The sequence below is a fragment of the Diadema antillarum genome, unplaced genomic scaffold (genome assembly GCF_040938485.1).
Source record: "Diadema antillarum isolate AM-2024a unplaced genomic scaffold, OU_Dant_1.0 seq00000855_RagTag, whole genome shotgun sequence".
Lineage (NCBI taxonomy): Eukaryota > Metazoa > Echinodermata > Echinoidea > Diadematoida > Diadematidae > Diadema > Diadema antillarum.
The window spans coordinates 596,604-616,918 of NW_027271726.1; the positions used below are offsets into that span (position 1 = coordinate 596,604).

Sequence of the window (20,315 nt, forward strand, 5' to 3'; positions counted from 1 at the left end):
AATTATCCACAACAAAATGATAAGATGTGGCCTAAATGTGGTTGAAAAAGTGTAGTCATCTAAGTGGAAGTGTAATTTTTAATTGTGTATGAACTATAATGTCATATTAATTACCTTGTGCCTGGGACGTCTTGCACTGGGTGTGGCTCCACCACATCAATGGCATCTGACCTCGTTCTATGGCAAAATAAAGTATAATGTTAACATTGATTGATGTAAAATTTCCTGTAAAAATAGTGAACAAAAAAGAGTACATATTCAAATTTAATTACATATTACAAAATAATTTAAATAATGACTGCATACATGTGTTCCTTGTTTGAAAGCGAGATTGTGCCAAACTATATCTCAATTTTTCACTTTCTGGAGTTTAAAAGTTGTCATACGTAGACATTCTTGAATTTATCCCTCAGTTCAATTACTCTATATTACAACAAATGAACATGATATAAAGCGTTATTACGGTAATAGTAACTACTACTGGTACTTCTATTGGTAGTGATAATGACATTAGTAATAATAAATATAATGATGATAATATTCATAATGATGATTATAATAATAGTAATAATAATAATAATAAGGATGAATCAGCATCTAAAGATTTTGTTTGCAAAAACCATTAAGTCCATATTTGCCAAATGGAGATATTTGCGATTAAAGGTCAAGAAAAATTAATATATTAATAAGTAAAATTTTGCTTCTTTTGACCAAAACTTAAAAAATTTACATTTAATGTCGTGACCAATATATCATTCAAAAGGTATTATTTTTTACTGTATGACAGAGATCATACTTCAAAATCTTTAAAAATGGACTCATCGGCTTTTGCAAACAAACCCTTCATCTCTTTAGATTGTTGTGAAATTGTATGTGATACAATGTTAAAAACACATGTATTCACCCTGTGTCTTGGATGTCACCAGCTCCTTGTACTGGCCTTGCCCCAAAATCAATGTCAGTTGAACCTGGTCTGTTGCAAAATAAATCACGTAAAGATAGTTGGTTAGAATAATATTCCATCACATAAATAAAAATGTGACGTCATTAATGATTGTGATTTGATGAAATAGATTAATTTTTGCTGTTTTGTCTACGAAATATATTAAGGAACCTAATGTAGACATTGATTCCAATATTCCTTTCATTTGAAAAAAGAAGGAGAACTTGATTTGATACAGTTCTTTAACAAATTTTAAGAAAAGTGTGAGATTAGGTTTAAAAAATCAGTGAATATGAAAAAACACTCTGAATTTCAGCTTTAATTAGGAGAAGCAAGTGTTTGGTTTTGCTTAATTACCGTTTCCCACCCCCCTTTTTTTATTAACCCGCTGATGTCTCCCCTCCACCACCTCCCCCCACCCATAAAAATGTGAGCTATGTGTACCGGTAATCACTTCTTTTTGAAATATTGAGTGAAAATTTCACATTCCACCTGCAATAATTGATATTAGTGCACACAACAACAAATCAAGCAACAAGAAAGAAAAAAAAATCATTGGAATAATGACTGTCTCTTTCAATTGATGAAAGTATTATGAAAAAAATATTCTCTTTCTGTTGATTACACAACTACATCTCCCTCTCTCATGTTGTCTTGATTCAACCCTCCCCTTCCCCCTCCTTTTCTTTTCTCTTTATATCACGCTGATTTTGCCATGATAAAATTTGCAGTGGTAAAAATTGAGTACTTGACCTTCCAACAAGTTTCAAATATTTCTTATTAACCCCTTCCGTAAGGGAACCTGGTGGTCTGTGTATTAAAGTCTATAGGAATTCCAGAATTCAGTACAAAACAGTACAAAATTTTAAAAGGTATTTTGTGAATAATCTCCAAGTCTGCTAGGTTAGATTTTATGGGAAATAACTCTCGTAAAATATTAGAGAAAGAAGAGTAAAATTGAGAATTATTTCCCACATGACCTGCATGAAAAAGATAAGTCAAACGTAGGCCTGTAGGGTGGAAAAGAATAGAGGAAATGTTTGTTTGATTTTTTGACTTTGATGACAATAATGTGTACAAACAGTGCCATCTCTTAACTCAAAGCTGTCATGTCTTTAATGAGCATGTGCAGAAAACAGCTGATTGGGCCATAGGAGCTCATGAGAGTCGGTCTCGCACATACTTGTTGACCGCGACCGGCTTTATTTCACGTAGCATTTCGTTGCATCTCGTATGATTTGACGGAATATCGAGTGTTAACAATGAAGGGATAGGATTATTTTTGGTAAGTGAAATGTACTAGATTCTCTATAAATAGGCCGTGGACGCAATAGACATTTCAGCATCTAGGTTTATTTTTAACTGTTTGACCTGTTCGGTTACCCTGTCCCACATAACAATGCTTACACAGTGTTTGCTATGTTGGCACTGCACTTTTTCATACATGTGGGACCATAGTAAGTGTCTGTGCTGCGGCGATCGCGCAGACGATGCCGATATCGGATTCCGCGAAATCATGATATCAAATAATAAAATATGCCAAATTCGAGTTGGAAGTAGACATTATATTTTAGGATTATTTGTCGGTAGTTTGTCATCATTTCTCATGAACGAGGGGATTAAAACATGAAGTGTATGTGTAGAGTACGGAATATTTAGTTAGGTCTTCTAGTAGTTCTACGATTAAAGTTATATGGAAATTATGCATGATTTTCAATTTTTGACATCAGAAACTTACTTTTCGAGGGCTTTGTAAGTGCCAGCCAGAAATTCTATGATGGAGATTGTATTCTCTGAACTTATGTCAGCATCGTCATCGAAGGGATTTCTTAGTTGGGCGAAATCCCCCGGCAGCATTTCCTGTATTAGCAGGGTGGTTGCCTTGAGCGGGGACGGTGGAGGACCTCCTCCTGTTGTTCTCGACTTCATGCGAAAATCAGCAAACTCCTTTTTTGCTGTTATGCGTTGCCTCTTCCAGAGGTCTTTCATTTGCGTAATTGTCCATTCATTCCCGAATTTCCTTGCGAATTGGAGGGCTTTGCCGATCAGAGGGCTTTGTAAGTGCCAGCCAGAAATTCTATGATGGAGATTGTATTCTCTGAACTTATGTCAGCATCATCATCGAAGGGATTTCTTAGTTGGGCGAAATCCCCGGCAGCATTTCCTGTATTAGCAGGGTGGTTGCCTTGAGCGGGGACGGTGGAGGACCTCCTCCTGTTGTTCTCGACTTCATGCGAAAATCAGCAAACTCCTTTTTTGCTGTTATGCGTTGCCTCTTCCAGAGGTCTTTCATTTGTGTAATTGTCCATTTATTCCCGAATTTCCTTGCAAATTGGAGGGCTTTGCCGATCAGAGGGCTTTAGAAATTCTATGATGGAGATTGTATTCTCTGAACTTATGTCAGCATCATCATCGAAGGGATTTCTTAGTTGGGCGAAATCCCCCGGCAGCATTTCCTGTACTGTATTGGCTCGTTCACTGAGGCTACAAAGCGCACTTCTTTTCGGTGCTTTCCGAATGTGCGCATGGTCTGCTGTAAACGTTGAGCATGGAGGGTGGCATCCTTTATGGTAGCAAACCGTTGGTTCAACACTTGTTTACCCACCTCCCGATCAGAGGGCTTTGTAAGTGCCAGCCAGAAATTCTATAATGGAGATTGTATTCTCTGAACTTATGTCAGCATCATCATCGAAGGGATTTCTTAGTTGGGCGAAATCCCCCGGCAGCATTTCCTGTATTAGCAGGGTGGTTGCCTTGAGCGGGGACGGTGGAGGACCTCCTGTTGTTCTCGACTTCATGCGAAAATCAGCAAACTCCTTTTTTGCTGTAATGCGTTGCCTCTTCCAGAGGTCTTTCATTTGCGTAATTGTCCCGAATTTCCTTGCAAATTTGTCGTGGATTTTCTCCCATGCTTTTTTCTTTGCGTCGTTTGCCCTCTGGTTGATCGACTCTTTGTTGCAAACAGCAACCCGATGGTCACTGATTTGCTGTAGGAGGTAATTGATCTCACTGTTTTGCTACTTGGCAGCCATGACTGTGCTAACTAATGGTTAGTATGGTCATCCAGGCCAGGGTTAGTGGTTTCCAGCCAGTGTTTGCAGTGTGTATGTGTGTGTGTGTGTGTTCGGTGTAAATGCATGTATACATTAATTTAAACATACACAACACAAACAGCATACAGGCAGGGGAAGGAGATATATATATATATATATTTGATGATACAAAATATTTCAGCACGTATGCCCCCTTTACTACTGCTTATTTCTGTGTATTTTTGTTAATGCGCATGCGCAATTGTTTGTTGTTGTCATAATCAAATACCTGACATTAATTTTAGCACCGTACGTAGCTGAATCTTACCGTTATTCATTTTCAAAAGTAGAAGCAAACATCAAACATTCAGTATAGTATCATACCGAGTCGAATATTTCCATTATTCATTTCCAAAATTAAAAGCAACATCTGGAAATGCCCTTGACCCCCATAATTAAAATTTGCACTTGGTGTAGTTGCACGCTGTGAAGGGGTACTTGTATGTGGAGCAGCACGAGGAGGAATGGGAGGGGAACGTGGTGGAGTATGAGATGGTCCAGGAGATACAGCACGCAAAGGAGGCCGTGCCTGTTGGCATAGCTGCTTCACCATGGTCGTAAGCTGCTCTACCTGATTGGTCAATGGAGCAATCTGCAACTGGACCTCTCGTCGCAAGTCTGCCTGAGACTGATCTAACCTTGTCTTGATTGTGGCTAAATCCTGTTCAACGCGGGATAACCGATCGACCTGTGTCTCAGGAGACCTGTAGTCTGAGGGACGTACCTCTACTCCCTGTACTAGATGAGTTGGCTCGTTCACTGGGGCTACAAAGCGCACTTCTTTTCGGTGCTTTCCGAATGCGCGGGTGGTCTGCTGTAACCATTGAGCATGGAGGGTGGCATCCTTTATGGTAGCAAACCGTTGGTTCAATACTTGTTTACCCACCTTCCGATCAGAGCAGCCTTGACAGAAGCGAGTGATGATCTGTCGCTCCAGTTGCTCTGTGGGGATACCCAGAAATGCGTCAGAAGCTAGCTGGGTAAGGCGGTCAGCCCACTCCAACAATGACTCGGTTGAGCCTTGACGTGCACCAGTGAACTCCACACGTGCGAATTCAGGTTGCAGTTGCCCGTCAAACCTTTCCTTCATCTGCCGCGCTAGGTCGTAAAACTGTGGGGCAGGTTGCTTTTCTTTCCTTTTTGCTCCTGCGGACTCCGGCCCTCAGTGACTTTAAGCGCTGTGCTTTGAGCTGGTCTTTTCATTGTGTGTACTGCTGGCGAATTTCCGGGTACCTGTGTCGGGCCATGTTCAAGAGGTTTTCTCTCTCTTCGAGGTCAAGTGTTTCCAACCACTCACTGGGCTTGTTGTTGAGCCACATGACATACATGTATGTCTCATATGCATGGCTTGTTGCTGCTGGTTTGATTCTTGTGAGAATGTCGAGGATGGCAAAGTCTCGCTCCGACACTGTGTTTGTTGTTGGCACATTTTGGGTTGATTTCTTGAGTTGATCCGATGGTGCAAAGAATTTCTCCCCTTCCAGTTGGTCTTTGGCCTGTCTTTCTAGTATGAGAACCATCGCTGTCAGGACCATTTCTAGGGCTGCCTGGGTATAAGTAGTGAAATCTGCATCCTCTGTTTCCTGAATGAGCTCTTCAAATATGTCGTCATCGTGGATGGTTGCCCCTTCAAATGGGGTATCTCCTGCGAAGAGTGGTGAAGCATCTTCAGACCACCCCTTCATTTTCTCGAGCATTTTATTTAGAGGGTCATTCAGCTCAAGGATTAAGCCTGTCTGTTCCACGAGGCGCCAGAATGGTCCCGTTATCAATTTGTCTACGAGACCCAGTGCACGGAGCTGAGCGAGGTATATCTTCTGTTGAATGTCAAAATTGACTGCCTTAATTAGATTGTTGGGATCAGGTATTGTGGAAATGAAGTTATATAAGAATGTCATTGCGGTGAAAGTATGTGGCTCCTGCATCATAAAACAAAATGTTGAAAGGATTCCCTCTGAATGTGATGAGATGATTTTTCTTTCCAAGTCCTCTAAGTAGTGTCCCCAGTCTGCTGCCATTCCAGACTTGTCACTTCCATGGGAAGTGAAGGCTTTTGCAGCTGTCCGGACAAGTCTGGCACCACCACTATCAGTTCCAAAGGAATATGGGTTTTTTCCCTCTGCAACAATGTCTGCTTCGTTGATTTTTAGGACTTTGTCAGCTTCCGTGGCAAAATTTACCAAGAGGTGCATTTTGCAGAAAAAGTTTCCCATGTCTGTGATTTCCTTTTTGCTTTCTTCGTCCAGAGTTTCCCAGTTTTCGATGACTTTAGGAAGGAGCGTTTCCCGGAATAACTGTAGTTGGGCATTGAATTGTGGGTTCGTGGGTCCTTGGTCTCCCATTGTGTTTTTCAGTGAAGTTATTAACGTTGCTATTTTTTCTTGCTTGTCTTCTGCATTACTGGATACCGTTGAAGCTATTTTATCTACCGTAGACTTAAATGCATCTAGAAGTGTCTCTGTGTCAGCTGCCCTGACTTCCCTAAGTCCTATTGTAATCTGTTTACCATTGGGAGAGTGACCTGAAATCCTTGGTAATGGTGGTGAAATTTTGTCGTCGCATCATTGTGTACTGTGTTCCCAGTAAGTTCAGTTGGGTCCCCCCCCCCCCCCTTTCTTCCATGCACTTGTAAATTTGTGATTGGGCTACGAACTTGACCTCAGAGAGAATCCTGTCTAGTGTACCAAGGGAAGGTTATCGTTCCGGTAATTTTCCAATGAGGTTCTTGCAGACAGTGTTGATGACACGCTTCACTTTGCTCCTGCTAAAATTACACTCGGTGAGTAATAACATGATGGTTTGTCTGAGTTCATTGACGAATCTACTTCCTTCAAACGTGTGAATTACCTCCACTTCCAAGATTGTGTTCGAGTGCTCTAGCTCTGCTATCCGAATATTGCTCTTTGTAACTGTTTCTTTCAGTTTTTTGATTTCATCCTCGTTGTGCAAGACTGTGTCAGTTTTCCTCCTCTCTCCTCTTCGTTTGACTTGACTGGGTGTTTTCAGTGCAGTTTTCTTCTCTTTCTTTGCAGAATGAAAAAGTTCTGTTGTGTCATCCAGACTCTTTGACATTTCTTCAGTTTCCAATTCTAACCGTTTCTTTGCTTTTTTAAGTTCCTCCATCTCCTGTTCTTCCTGCTTTCTCTTTTCAGTGCTCCTTCGAAGTCGCTTTGAAAGATTTTTCACAGCTGCAGATTTCTGGGTCAGTTTGTGTTTCAGTTGTTGAATCACACCATTCACTTTGTCAAGTTCCTTCGACTGTCATACTCTTTAGACACAAGAGTCATGTCTTGTTGAAGACTGTTCATGTCTTTGGCATGGGTGGCAATACTTTGTAACTGCTGTTTCACAAGCCTCTTCAACTCGATTCCCAACTGAGCTGCCTTCTTTGTTTCACTTTTCAGTTTTGTCTCCAAATTTCCTATTTCCTCCTTGATTGCAGAGTTTTCTTTCTCTACATCATCAAAGCTCCTCTTTGCTTCAGTTGGAGTTTCCATACTTGCTGGAGCATCCAAATTAGGCGGCCTTGTCGCTGGTAAAGGTGGGACAAAATCAGATGCAAGAAATGCAGGCAACGCAGATTTCTTATTCTTCCGAAGCATCTCCCTTTTCTTCACCACATTCCCCACTTTCAGTCGCACACTATCTGGCTTTGAGAAGTGTATGGCATTGTCTGCATGAGCTATAATGAACATTACATCACTTACATCTTTATCATTATTGAAAAAAATCATACAACTCTAGAACCAGTCCTGTCTTGAAACAACGAATCTTGCCCTTGGCTAACTTTAGGTTGGTGAAGTGGACGAAGGACAATCCCTCCGACTTTGAGAATGGTCCAGGATCATCGCCGCAGCATGCTGTGGATGATGTAGAGGCCTTCATTCTCCCTGCCAATGAAAAGGACGAGAATATTGAAAGTTATCATTGTTAAATACTGTCTTTATTCATCCACATTTACATTAAGGATAAACATCTTTGAATTCAATTACTCTTGCAAGAAAATTTTCACATTCATAGAAAACTTTACTTATTTCCCAAAATATAGTGAAAGCATTTTTCACTAACTTGATTTTTTTTTTTTTTTGCATTTACAATGTAACGCAACTCACGACCAACTCACACACGGAACACGCGGACAGCGAAAGGTGCCTAACATATGTGTTACAGTTTACACTGCAATCGGTGCTAGGATGTCAATGCAACTGACCGAAAACACAGAAATGTAATAAGAAAAAGGAATGATATCGGGACCAATGAAATATAAAATGTGATTTTAGTTATAACCTAACCCTAACACTAACTAATACTACACTAACTTACTAAAAGTTTATTTAGACGCCGCAGCTGAGTGAGCAGTAACAAGCACACAGCTGAGTGCGGTGGAAAGAAATTGGAAAAAAAATCACCTGAGAAAAGATCGTAAAAGTAAAATATGACAAGGCAAACCTAGCAAGAAACCGCCAAAAATAAATGTGGAGGGAATAAACTACAGAAAAAACAACTGCAGAGAAATCACCCGATTCGATAAATGATTCGAAAACCCAATGATTTCTGCCATGCAATTTACCCCGGGGCAGCTCAACCTCAGCTCCGCAGTGGGCAGAACACTTGGCTGCACGTCACCACGCCTGTCGGATTGAAAGCACCGGGATGACGGAAATTAAGACACAAATTACACGATCCGAAGATCGCTTTATTCATTCACAAATGATTCGAGCAGTACGCCGAAGCAATCGGACAATCAGTCCGCGATGCACCAAACACAAAAGAATCACAAAATAATGATTGGTACCTAACTACTCTAACAAACGACCCTAACTTAAACAAACTGTAAGTGTCACCGATGCAGCAGTAACTTACAGTACGCTAAACTAACACTATTCGTTATACGGTCAATTCTCCGCTTCCCTGTGTGCAACGTGCAGCGGCAGTCATGGCAGCTCGCTCAGTGTGTCCACGCATGCAACGCACGCAATGCAGGGAAGCGAAGGAAAAAAATGTGGGTCCCCAACGCGGGAAAACTAAAGTCGGGAAAAATGAAAAAATTGCCAACTACGTCATTTGTAGTGGTGGCCAACTCACTCAAATGGTGGAGAAAACCTCCGGGAATATTACTTACCTGAACAGGAGCATTGACAACTCCAAGCTTGGGTAGAAATGTAATCGCCCACGGCCCAAAGAGGGCAGTCCGTCGGTCATCGAGTCGGTCCGAGTAAGTCCGAGTCAGTCCGAAGTCACTCCCCACTACAAGTAGTTCTGCATTGGGATGAGAAAATTGATAAAAATGTAATCATACTGGCTTCAAGCGAAGTAGCGATCTGGCAGCACATCTACTACATGCGCCGATTTCCCCAAGAACTGTTGTGGACGTGATGTCCCGGAGCACATCCACAATGTAAATAGAAACTCACCATACTTCCGTGATGAATTGTCCTTCAATGTTCAATATCTGGTTGAGTTGGCACTGGAATTAATCCGTAGCAATGTAACTGTATCAACTGACTTTCCTGAAAACCCAAGCACCAACTGATGGCGTCGGGAAACGTGCCCCCTTATATATGGGATGGGGTCTATTGGAAGCTATAGTGGGTGCATGGAACGCCCCGCTATTCCCCACAGGGGTGTTCCTACTACAGAACCATAGCCATATCTTGGTCAAAACTGCCTGTCGCCGGCGGAAACACCTGGCAGATGCCAGAAGTTTCGTGACTCTCTACCTATGCAGCTTTTACATATGATGTCATTTGCTTAATTTTATCTGATGTAATGCTGACTAAATGGCTTGGAAGTGTCTGAAATTTCACCAGCACTGTCTTCATTTGTAAATAAGTCATGAACAACATGATAGTGCAGTGAAACATGAATATTAGAGAAGATATTAATGATTTACAATGTCCCTCCAGGTTCACCATAGGAATGCCCAATAAACTTACCGCTGTACTCGTGTACAGCCCAAGTTTCTTCCTCTTGCTCCTTGTTAATGGTTCTGTTATCAGGTAGAGGCGCACCTTCTGTCAAATGGTTAACTTTGCTTACGCCTCGAAGGAGAAGGGTGCATTCTTCCAATTACTGTCTACAAGGTCGTTAGCTATACGATCCCTAGACATAATTCCCTAGTGAGCATTTAAGATCTAAGTGCAGGTCCCCATTTTTCCCTGATGGGAAGAACACAGAAGTCACCTTCACCAGCACAATCTCCAAATCATCATCTGGATAACCTTCTAAAGAGAAAGTGCTACCCCCTTTTGAAACATACATTTGTTTCAGCTGGCCACTGATGAGGTGCTTCTAGCCAGCTTTGAAGCATATTACCTGAAAGAAAAAAGGGACCGGTTGACATAGCTACAGCTGCAAAAGTAACATTGTTTCACATTGTGCAGTAACAGCAATGGGTTGACCATGAATGTATAAAAGTGGTAGATATAATGTGTATATTTATGTAATATATTTTCTTCTGGTCGCTTATCCAACTATCCACATAGTGTAATGGAAATATTGCATGTATTGGAATACAGCTGCGGAGTTAGAGAAAGGACCATTGAAGCAATTTCCCAGGTTTGCCACAAGAAAAGACTTTGATACAATCGAATTGAATTCCTGAACCATACCAGACTGTTCATTGCAATTCGGCCCCAGCAGGTTGCAGAATGACCTCACAGCTAAGGGTGATGCTGATTCTGTTTTGCTCTTGTTCAGTAACACTTTTCTATTCCACCCCAGCTTATTATCATTTGCCTGAATTTCCTCCCATGTTTGAAGTGCATTTGTAAGCAGAATAGTCTTAGGAGATTCAAAATAGTCTTGGGAGGTTCAAATAGGATGTCTTCCACAGGAAAGGTCATTATGTGTACAAAACTCCTGCTTGACATCATCTTCCCATACTGTGTCCATTTTTGAAGGACATCATCTCTCCATTCTTCTAATTTACAGATGTATGTTTTGTTAACAATGCATCAATCTGTCATAGTTGTCTTCCTCGTGGATAGCAACGTACCTACTTTCTCCTTTTTTCTCATGTTCAGCATTAAAATTTTACTCATGTAGAAGGGAAGAATTTCAAAATGGGCAAATATGATAGCACATGCTAGGCATATACCTGCACTATAGAAGAGGTGATACTCGACTGTCCCTACACTATTGTTTTCAGTAAACAAAGTACAGAACTCTTCGTACATGTACTGATACATGAATTTGTAGATATCTTCGTAAGAGCACGTACAGTGATACAATCATAAACTTGCCACTTATACTTCAATAATACATGTAGAAAGAAAGAATTTCACAATATGCAAAGATGATAGCACATGTCAGGCATAGACCTGCACTGTAGGAGAGGTAATACTCAACTGTCCCCTACACTTTTGTTTTCAGCAAACAAAGTACAGAACTCTTTGTATATGTACTGATACATGTGTTGTACCTTCGTTTTGTGACACTTGAGACGTCTGGCACCGTTTGTTCTACCCATGCAGTCATATGTCGCATGGTCCTTACTTCCACAGTTTCTGCAATCACCGATGTTTTCTGTTCCTTTTAGTTCCTGCTCTGTTTTATCTTCGATTTATGCTTGAATAGCTTGTGAATATTTTGACTTTGACTTTCCTGCTGTCCTTGAGTCATGGCTTTGTAGTCTCACTGTGCGTCTTCGATGCGTCTGCTGCAGTTGAGCACTTTCTGAAGTGTCATATCAGGTTCAGGCAATAATCTCTCACGTATACAGGGGTAAGACATGCTTCATCAACAACCTGGTCATGAATCGTTTCATCTTTCAGGTCCCCAAAAGCGCAATGTTTAACTAATTCCTGTAAGGTGGAAACATATTATGCAACAGTCTCATCAGCCCTCTGCCTGCATCATCTGAACCTGTATCTCTCAGCAACCACATTAATGCGAGGAACAAAGTAAGCTTTAATTACTGATAATGCCGTCTGATTCACATTCCCAGTAGCTAGGGCATGACTCTGATGCAGCTACTGTACCAGTGTTCAAGGAGTTGAAGATTCTCTGTCCTTCTGCTCCTAAGCAATGTAACAGAAACGCCTTTCGTTCCCTGATGCCAATAAGAAGTTTTCAAACTGATGCTTCCATATTGGCCATGTAGTTGGTGGTTGACCAGGATGTTGTACGAAAAATGAGGGTGGGGGCATTGACATTTTGTTTGGAACTGGACTTAAGTCAGGAACGAAATTCAACAGTCATAAAAGTGAAACAGCTTCAGGCCTCGTCGCGAGAAATTATCTTGCATCATGGGTAACAAGAACATAACTAGTGACTTCAAATAAGGAACAGAAGAAATGTGGCAGACTCCAGTGTTCATTGCAGACTCAATGTCTCCAGTCATGTACCAATACTTATGACCAACATTGTCAATAGGTGGTAATGTTGGGATGCATGCTGAGACACATGCTGAAGTTATTTGCATAATGACATATATGGAACAAGCCAATAGCATGTGGCTGTATGCAGTTACATAATATGACTTGCCTGGGCATCTAGACACTTAATATCAATTAGATCTAGACACAGCATGATTTGAATTATGCAATTTACATCTAGACATTAAAGATATAGATATTTTCACAGTAACACATACAGTGATACAGTCGTAAACCGGCCATCTGCTCGTGCAATGTGTTATGTTTGTGCATATGTTGTATTGTGTCTGCCAACACAAGTGGATGATTCCACTGTAAGTAAGGTTACATTAGAAGACTTCAGAACTAATAATTGATATTCACTGTTCTAAAATAAAAGTTTTTCAATCACAAATTTCATTAATCATAAAAAATGAAAGAAACTGGCACCTGTTGTTTATTTGTAATGAGCAGTGGAATAATGTTTAATATATTTTTGCATTCAATTCCCAATGAGGGAAGCGTGCCAGATCTAGTTTGCTGACTTTCGTCATTTTTCATAGAAATTGTCTGGAAATTATTTTAATGGTGCAGTGTATTTCAAACAAATCTGCCATTTATTCTGTGTCATATTGACTTTGCCTGAAATCACAGACTTGGGTCAAAATCAGTTAATTATACTAAGCTAATATTAGTTGTTCCTTCCAGCCACGGTTTCAGTTTCATCTAGTTCATTTTATTGTCAGTTTTTATCTGTGTAAGTTATCTTCTTTCTTTGTGACAATGGAAGCAATGCAGTTGTCGGTCCTTGTTATTCTCATCCATCAGTTGCAGCTCTAATTTTTGCTGTTTTGTTTGCTTCAGCACTGTATCCATAGTTTTCAACCATTTTAGAAAAGGGACCCCAGTCCTGCCCTCACCAGACTTACTCAGTCTATCTTTGATTTTTTCTCTACTCCATCCTCAACCTGTGGACTTTATCCCAAACTTTCTCCCTTGATCTTTGCTCAAATCCAAGTTCGCTGAGATTGCTGCTTACCCTCTCGTAGACTTCTTTGTTGCGGTGGGTTCCCGCGAACACGCATCGGACGCGGTCGCTCCCTCACACGTCCAACAAGCAGTTTATTTCTAAAGTGCTTATTTGCTCCAAGTATTGCCTCGCTCTTTTGAATACGATGAAGAGTTGGACATTTTTGGTGATCAGACTGGTACCGGTTGCACACAAGTCACAGTTATTTACACCTTGTCCTCACTACTGTAAAAGTGGATATTTTCGCGTGACTAATTTTTTTTGTGCTCAGCTGGATAAGAAGAGTTTTGCGTGTTTTTAATTCCGCGGTATCATGATATCAACCACTGGAACATATGTCAAGCAAAAATATTCGCGTGCTTTTATTTTTGCGCTAGTTTCTGATTGTGCAAAATGCGCGAAATTTCCACTTTTACAGTATTATGTATACTGTCACCACAAATTATTACAATGTTGAAAGCAATGCATGTGCATTGAGAACTTATTCATAGATTTTAAACAGTTGGCAGGTTTAAGGAACTGAAATGGAAGTGAGAGGTAGGGACCCCTTTGGCATGCGCTCACATTAAACCCTGCCCAGTTACACCATTCTATGGTCACCGTGTAGACGTAAATATTCACATGGAGTGGTGATTCGTTATCGAGTTCTAGTTCAAAATGATCTCTGATCTTCGTTCCATTATATGTCATTTCATTAAACGATGTTTCGTTAGTCAGCATTCAGATGTATTAATTCATCATATAGCTTTACCGTTTTGGTATAAATTTTTCACGTCTGAACACTCAGGTAGTTATACCGGGTGTCCCAAAAAAAGCGGAACGGTGGATTTTCAGTACTTTGTGTTCTAAAAGTGATATATTTTTTGACATCATTAGGAAGAACATCTTCCGCAGAAGACAATGATATCAAAATCATTAAATTTGGTTCAGTACTTTTTATTCTACGCCAATTTCTGAAAATGCAGTAATTGTCAAATTTCGCCGGATTTTTGCGACTTATGAGATAATAATTTGAGTGCGACTCGCGATCCATACGGTGAACATTGTGTAAGCTCGGTGATCCATGTCAACAAAAGATACAGCTTTCACACTGGGCACGGGCCAGGAAAAAAACAAGTGTGTGTGTGTGTGTGTGTGTGTGCGCGCCCAATATCAAAGCGTTATCTTTTGTTGACATGGATCAACGACCTCACACAATTCACCATATGGAACGCGTTTCGCGCTCAAATTATTATCTCATAAGTCGCCAAAAATTGAAAATGACTGCATATACAGAAATTGGCGTAGAATGAAAAATACTGAACCAAATTTAATGATTTTGGTATCATTGTCTTCTGCGGAAGATGCTCTTTCTAATGATGTCAAAAAATATATCACTTTTAGAACGCAAGGTACTCAAAATCCACCGTTCCGCTTTTTTTGGGACACCCGGTATAACACATGAACATGTATGAAGATATTATAAGCTATCATTTTGTAGATTTGTGGCTGTAAGGTCATCAAGCCACAAGCAGGGCATGGACAACCAACCCCGCTATTGATGCATGCGTACTTTGCTGACTGTGAAAACAGTGTCATTGTTAAAAGGAGGAAAGGAATTGTTACATGACTTCCTTTACTGCTGTAGTTTGAGAGTGACCATAATGAATGAAGCATGCCTAGTGTCTCCAGTCGGGGAATGTTTCACTATTGTGTCAGATCTGTTTGAAGTGTTGTGTGGTGTTCAAGTCTTATAAAAACAAAGACAAAAAAACCACAACCCACAATGGTTGGTTCATCTGTTCCTTGTTAATACAGGGAAGTGGTATTGGTGCATGAAGACATTGTTCTTCAGACTTCCAATAATAAAATTCGATCCCAAGAGTCGACAAAGGGAAACAATCTTAGTCATCTCTTCCAACCTTAAAGTGAGATGGCATAAAGGTGGGAAGCTGTATTTGGGTTTATTTGATTTGTAAATATTGAGCACAGAATGTGGGAAGAGGTTCTTGCATTGTTCACTCTGAATTGTAAGACCATTACACAAATGACTTTACCACTCCAGGGGGGTGTTTCATAAAGCTGTTCGTAAAGTTACAAACAACTTACAAGCCACTGGTGATCAGTTCTGATGTGCTATACTTATCAGAATTTCCATAATGCAGCACAAGAACTGATCACCAGTCGCTCGTAAGTCGATCGTGACTTTACGAACAGCTTTATGAAACACCCCCCTGTACCCTGTTTTATCAAAAGATATAATCAATTTTAAATTTCCTTAACACACAGGCCGCCATAGACTTATGACAAAAATCAACTTTATAATCAATCTTAACTCTTCATAAAACAGGGCCCTGAAATAACTGTTTACCTGTTGATCTGCAAATCAATCTTGAAGTTTGTGTAGTTGCCTTTCTGCACCTACATTTGTAAAACCTTAGTCAGACATAGAATGATGCATCTTATGCACTTTCTGAGTGTTCAGTACATGCACCAGAAATTAATCATCACTACAATGCAAAATGCACGATATTTATTGAATATCATTGTCAGTTTTGCCAACTATGGTATGGAAGGGTCTATCTTCTTCTTCTTCTTTTTTTAAACAGCAGGCAACATAAAGATGTTTAGAAATGTGCCAAGAAAGTAAAAGGCTATCACAAAATCTATCTAGATTAGACATACATGTAGTCTGAAATAATAAATGTTTTATTCATGTATACTTTTTACCAGTGTGACAAAATGACATAAATTTACTGGTACTTCAATTCCTTGACAATTCTTATTTGGAGTTATACATGTATTAGCTTGTTTTCGCAGCTGTTTAAAATTATGGCACTGACACTCCTCCCAATTACAATGTAGTAACTTCATTTTCATGTGCGAATGTTAATTAAGGTACAGTTAGTACTATTGTTCACCTTTTATACCCTAAGTATACTTTGCTAATTGGGACGTGTAAGAAAATATCATGAGTGGCTGAATTTGCAATAAACTATAGTGAAAGAATGGCAAATTAAGTATTTTCTCTTTTTAGGAGAAAAGTTACTAATTCTCAACTTGGTGAAGATATTTTTTTTCTTTTGTAGCAGGAGGCAATATTTTTGCAAGTTGTCAATTTCATGAATATGAGTTGAGTCGTGAAATGTGTGAAAATAAAAACAGCAAATATTTTTATATGCATACTTCTGTGTGTATTTATGGAGTACAGTTGTAATCGTAAATGAATGTTTTTGCCACTCATATCCCGTGTTGTTTGTTGAAAAGGGTGAAAAAATGAATAATAAATGACAATACAAAAGAAAATGTTATTTATGTGTGTATCATTTTTAATTCCCAGCATTGTTCCAGTTGTAAAGTTGAAACATCACATACAATGTACATGTAAATGATTTCCATAGACAAACAAAATACAGTACTAAATCATATTTATTTCTTTTAGAATTACTCAATATGTGTTAGTTACAAGAAAATTGCTCTGTCAATGATTCGAGTAGTATCATTCCTATTTTCAGTACTTTACCTGTATTTCTGTACTTTTAGTCATAGATATTATTGGCCGTACAGCCATGTTGGTGATAAGGTGATTTCTTTGGTAAATTAAGTCCTTCATACCTCCAATGTACATACAATTCCAGTAGTCATTGAAATTTGTTATGTATATCTTATGTATAATCAGGTATTGACTAGCTAGGCTCTGTACACATCTTGATGCATTTTCTTCCATAAACACACAGATTTTGGATGATTATGGAAACTGCAGTCTTCATCAAGGCTCATGGTAAACAATGTTCGTAAATGAATAATACATTAACAATGGTAGTAACTTTGGCTTATTCTGCAAAATAGAATACATCATTTGATATCCAACATAAGTACGAACCAAATACAGCATTGAAAACTAGATATATATTCAAAATAAATTGCACATACACTAAGGCCTTTTATGAGATAAAAGCCGTTCAAGAAAACTTTCAACAAGAAATACAGCTAACATCCACAGATATTTAAGGCAAACACTGATACATCATTACAACAGATATGGAAGTACTTACAATATGTACATAGTATCAATTTGTACATAAGTGTTAGTGCAATGTGAGTCAGGTATTCAGCATCGGAAACTATGGGCAAGAACCATCTTAATAAGGAGAAATTGATGAAAGCAGCTTCACTAAGCTGATATAACTGTCACTCAGTACTGCAGATGCTTGATGAACTAGCCAGTATTAATTTACTGACAGCAGCATAATGTTTCAATTATCCAGCCAGAAAGCTTTCTTATTACATGTATACATAATTTGGGTATTCAAATTCATGAAATTCTTCCGTCGAGATGTTTTCATTGCAACTGATTGACAAATTACCCTACATCAACGTGAATAAGCACTGAATTGATCAGTGTTTTAGTGTTAGCCATGATAAAAAATCATGGGCGTACATACTCGAGCAGGATTCGAACCTACGACCTCCTGATCACCAGACAGGCGTCATTTCCACTAGACTACCGAGCTTGTGCCCGACAGCAAGAAGGATTAGAACCAACACTTGCTGTCGGGCGAAAGCTCGGTGGTCTAGTGGAAATGACACCTGTCCGGTGATCAGGAGGTTGTAGGTTCGAATCCTGCTCAAGTATGTATGACCATGATTTTTTATCATGGCTAATACTAAAACACTGATCAATTCAGTGCTTATTTATGTTGATGTAGGGCAATTTGTCAATCAGTTGCAATAATTTGGGTAATCCATGATAAAGATGACAAGTGCAATAAAGTTTTTGAAAAAAAAAACCAATTGTGTTGAGCAGAGATGGGCTAAATTTGGACAGTACTTTTCCCCCTCTAAGTGAGATCAATTTTTCTCATGTTTTGATACACTAAAAACCTGTTTTGTTTCTTTAGAATACTGTAGCAAGTGGAATCTACAGACAAGAATGCACTATGCTTGTTAGGAAGACAAATTTTGTAGTTGTGTTTAATAGGAGTAAGAGCAAGACAAGGCATGTTATATATCTCCAGGCAAATACTTGGTACATGTGTTAATACATGTACACAAAATACATGGAAGTTCTCACATTATCATTTAGATAATGGGTTCCATGACATTTGCTCCTGTGACAATTGCTCCCATGAAATATCTGCACGCTAAGCCAAACATAAATTCTACCCCCAAACATAACCCTAACCCTAATAGTAATCCTCACATCAAACTAAACCTAAAACAGCACAACTCTAACCCTAACCCTAAGTCCTTGGAGAAAATAAGACCGAAGCAATTGTCGCGGGAGCTAAAGTTGTGTCACCAAATAGTATCATATCAATGAGTGTACATAATGTCAAAAACAGTCAATCTTGCTAAAGTCACCATCACACAAGTCAAATAATGGCTTAGAATAAAGTCAAAGGTCTTTTCAAGTTCTCTTTCATTTCTACTGATTTTAATCCCTTATACGTATAATTTTCTCTAAGCCAAAACTATATCTGTAGTCCAAATGGATTTGACTTAGGCAAGGTTGACTGTACTCCTATTATCAGTAACATTCTTCAAAGTTGTACATGGTATATTTACATGTGACCAGTCACAATGAAAGACTGAATTAGGGTGCTTTTTAGAATTCTCGAGATTCAAATTTTTCTGGCAATATATGATTTACACCACCTTATCTCCCAAACCTACAAAATACAGGGTAAGGAAGCCAATCCAATCAGATAAATTAAGTTTTTAGAAAACTTAGCTTTTGAACTTCAGATGTACAGAGATTATGGATTTAGAACAGATTGATTCAAAACATCACATTGCATGCTGTACAATAGCCAACAGAAAGAAAGACCCTAAACCACACTTCGGAAAAGTTGAAATGATCCTTCATTGTTGCCACATATTATGGACTTGAATAAATGAGAATTTTAATTAAGCAAAAAAAAAAAAAAGTTTTGTCATGTCAAATGTATTTAAGTTAAGACAATATGTACTTTGATTGAATAAATATTAGATTTTTAACAAATAGTTGTTGTTGTGTTTTTTGTGTTTTTTTTTTTTTTTTTGGGGGGGGGGGGGGAAGGGGGGGGGGGAATTCACTATATCTTCCTGTATTTCCAGCATAAAGGACACTTCAAGATCAGTTAAGATTAGTCTTAAAAGAAAGTTGTGTAAGCACAACAGAGAAAAAAAAAAATCAAAATTTTATATATGAAAAACGTTACGAAATTGTAAAATGTCACCAACTTTCAGAAAACAAATTTTTAACATTCAATATGATGTGAATATGCAAATGAGTTGGTGATGTCATTGCCTCACAACTTGCCATAAAATCTATACACAAAAATCTCTTTTTTTTTTTTTTTTTTTTTTTTTGAGGGGGTTGTTTTTGTTCAAATATAAATAATAAGTGAAGATATCTGGCTGCTCATTATCTTAAAGAGGTATTCAGCCATCAGTTTTTTGGGGTTTTTTTTTTTATTTTATCAATGGAAAATAGCAAGGTGATGACATATTTAGCACACTCATTTGCACATTCATATCAACTGTTGAAATAACTGTTGAGCAAAAATACACTTGTCTTTTACATTTCATATCTTTCTTATTTTTTCAATCCGATTTTGATAAAATTTTTCTTTGTGCTTGTAAACTGTAGTCTTTTTAAAATCAAATATCTGTGACCCCACAATTGTCCTTCAGGTATCTGCAACTTTATTAAGGTAATGTGGTGAGGATTCACATACAATGTATATACTCTACATTGAGAACATAGTAAGATCGTGATACACTCACAATATCAACACCGCACATCCATCATAGACAATGGGTAACAAAATCTCTGAATGACATCACTGAATGATGCATCCAGTGAAGGTTAATATCAAGTACCTCATGTCTTTCATTGAATATTATGCACAATCCACACTTTTTTTCTG

The 20,315-nt window shown here is 38.8% G+C and overlaps 1 non-coding gene across 1 annotated transcript; it reads right to left on the reverse strand.

Moving 5' to 3' along the window:
• Positions 1-17,842: 17,842 nt before the first annotated feature.
• Trnat-ggu (transfer RNA threonine (anticodon GGU)) lies at positions 17,843-17,915 on the reverse strand. Its single transcript has one exon. It is a non-coding gene; the product is annotated as a tRNA-Thr (tRNA).
• Between the last annotated feature and the right edge of the window lie 2,400 nt (positions 17,916-20,315).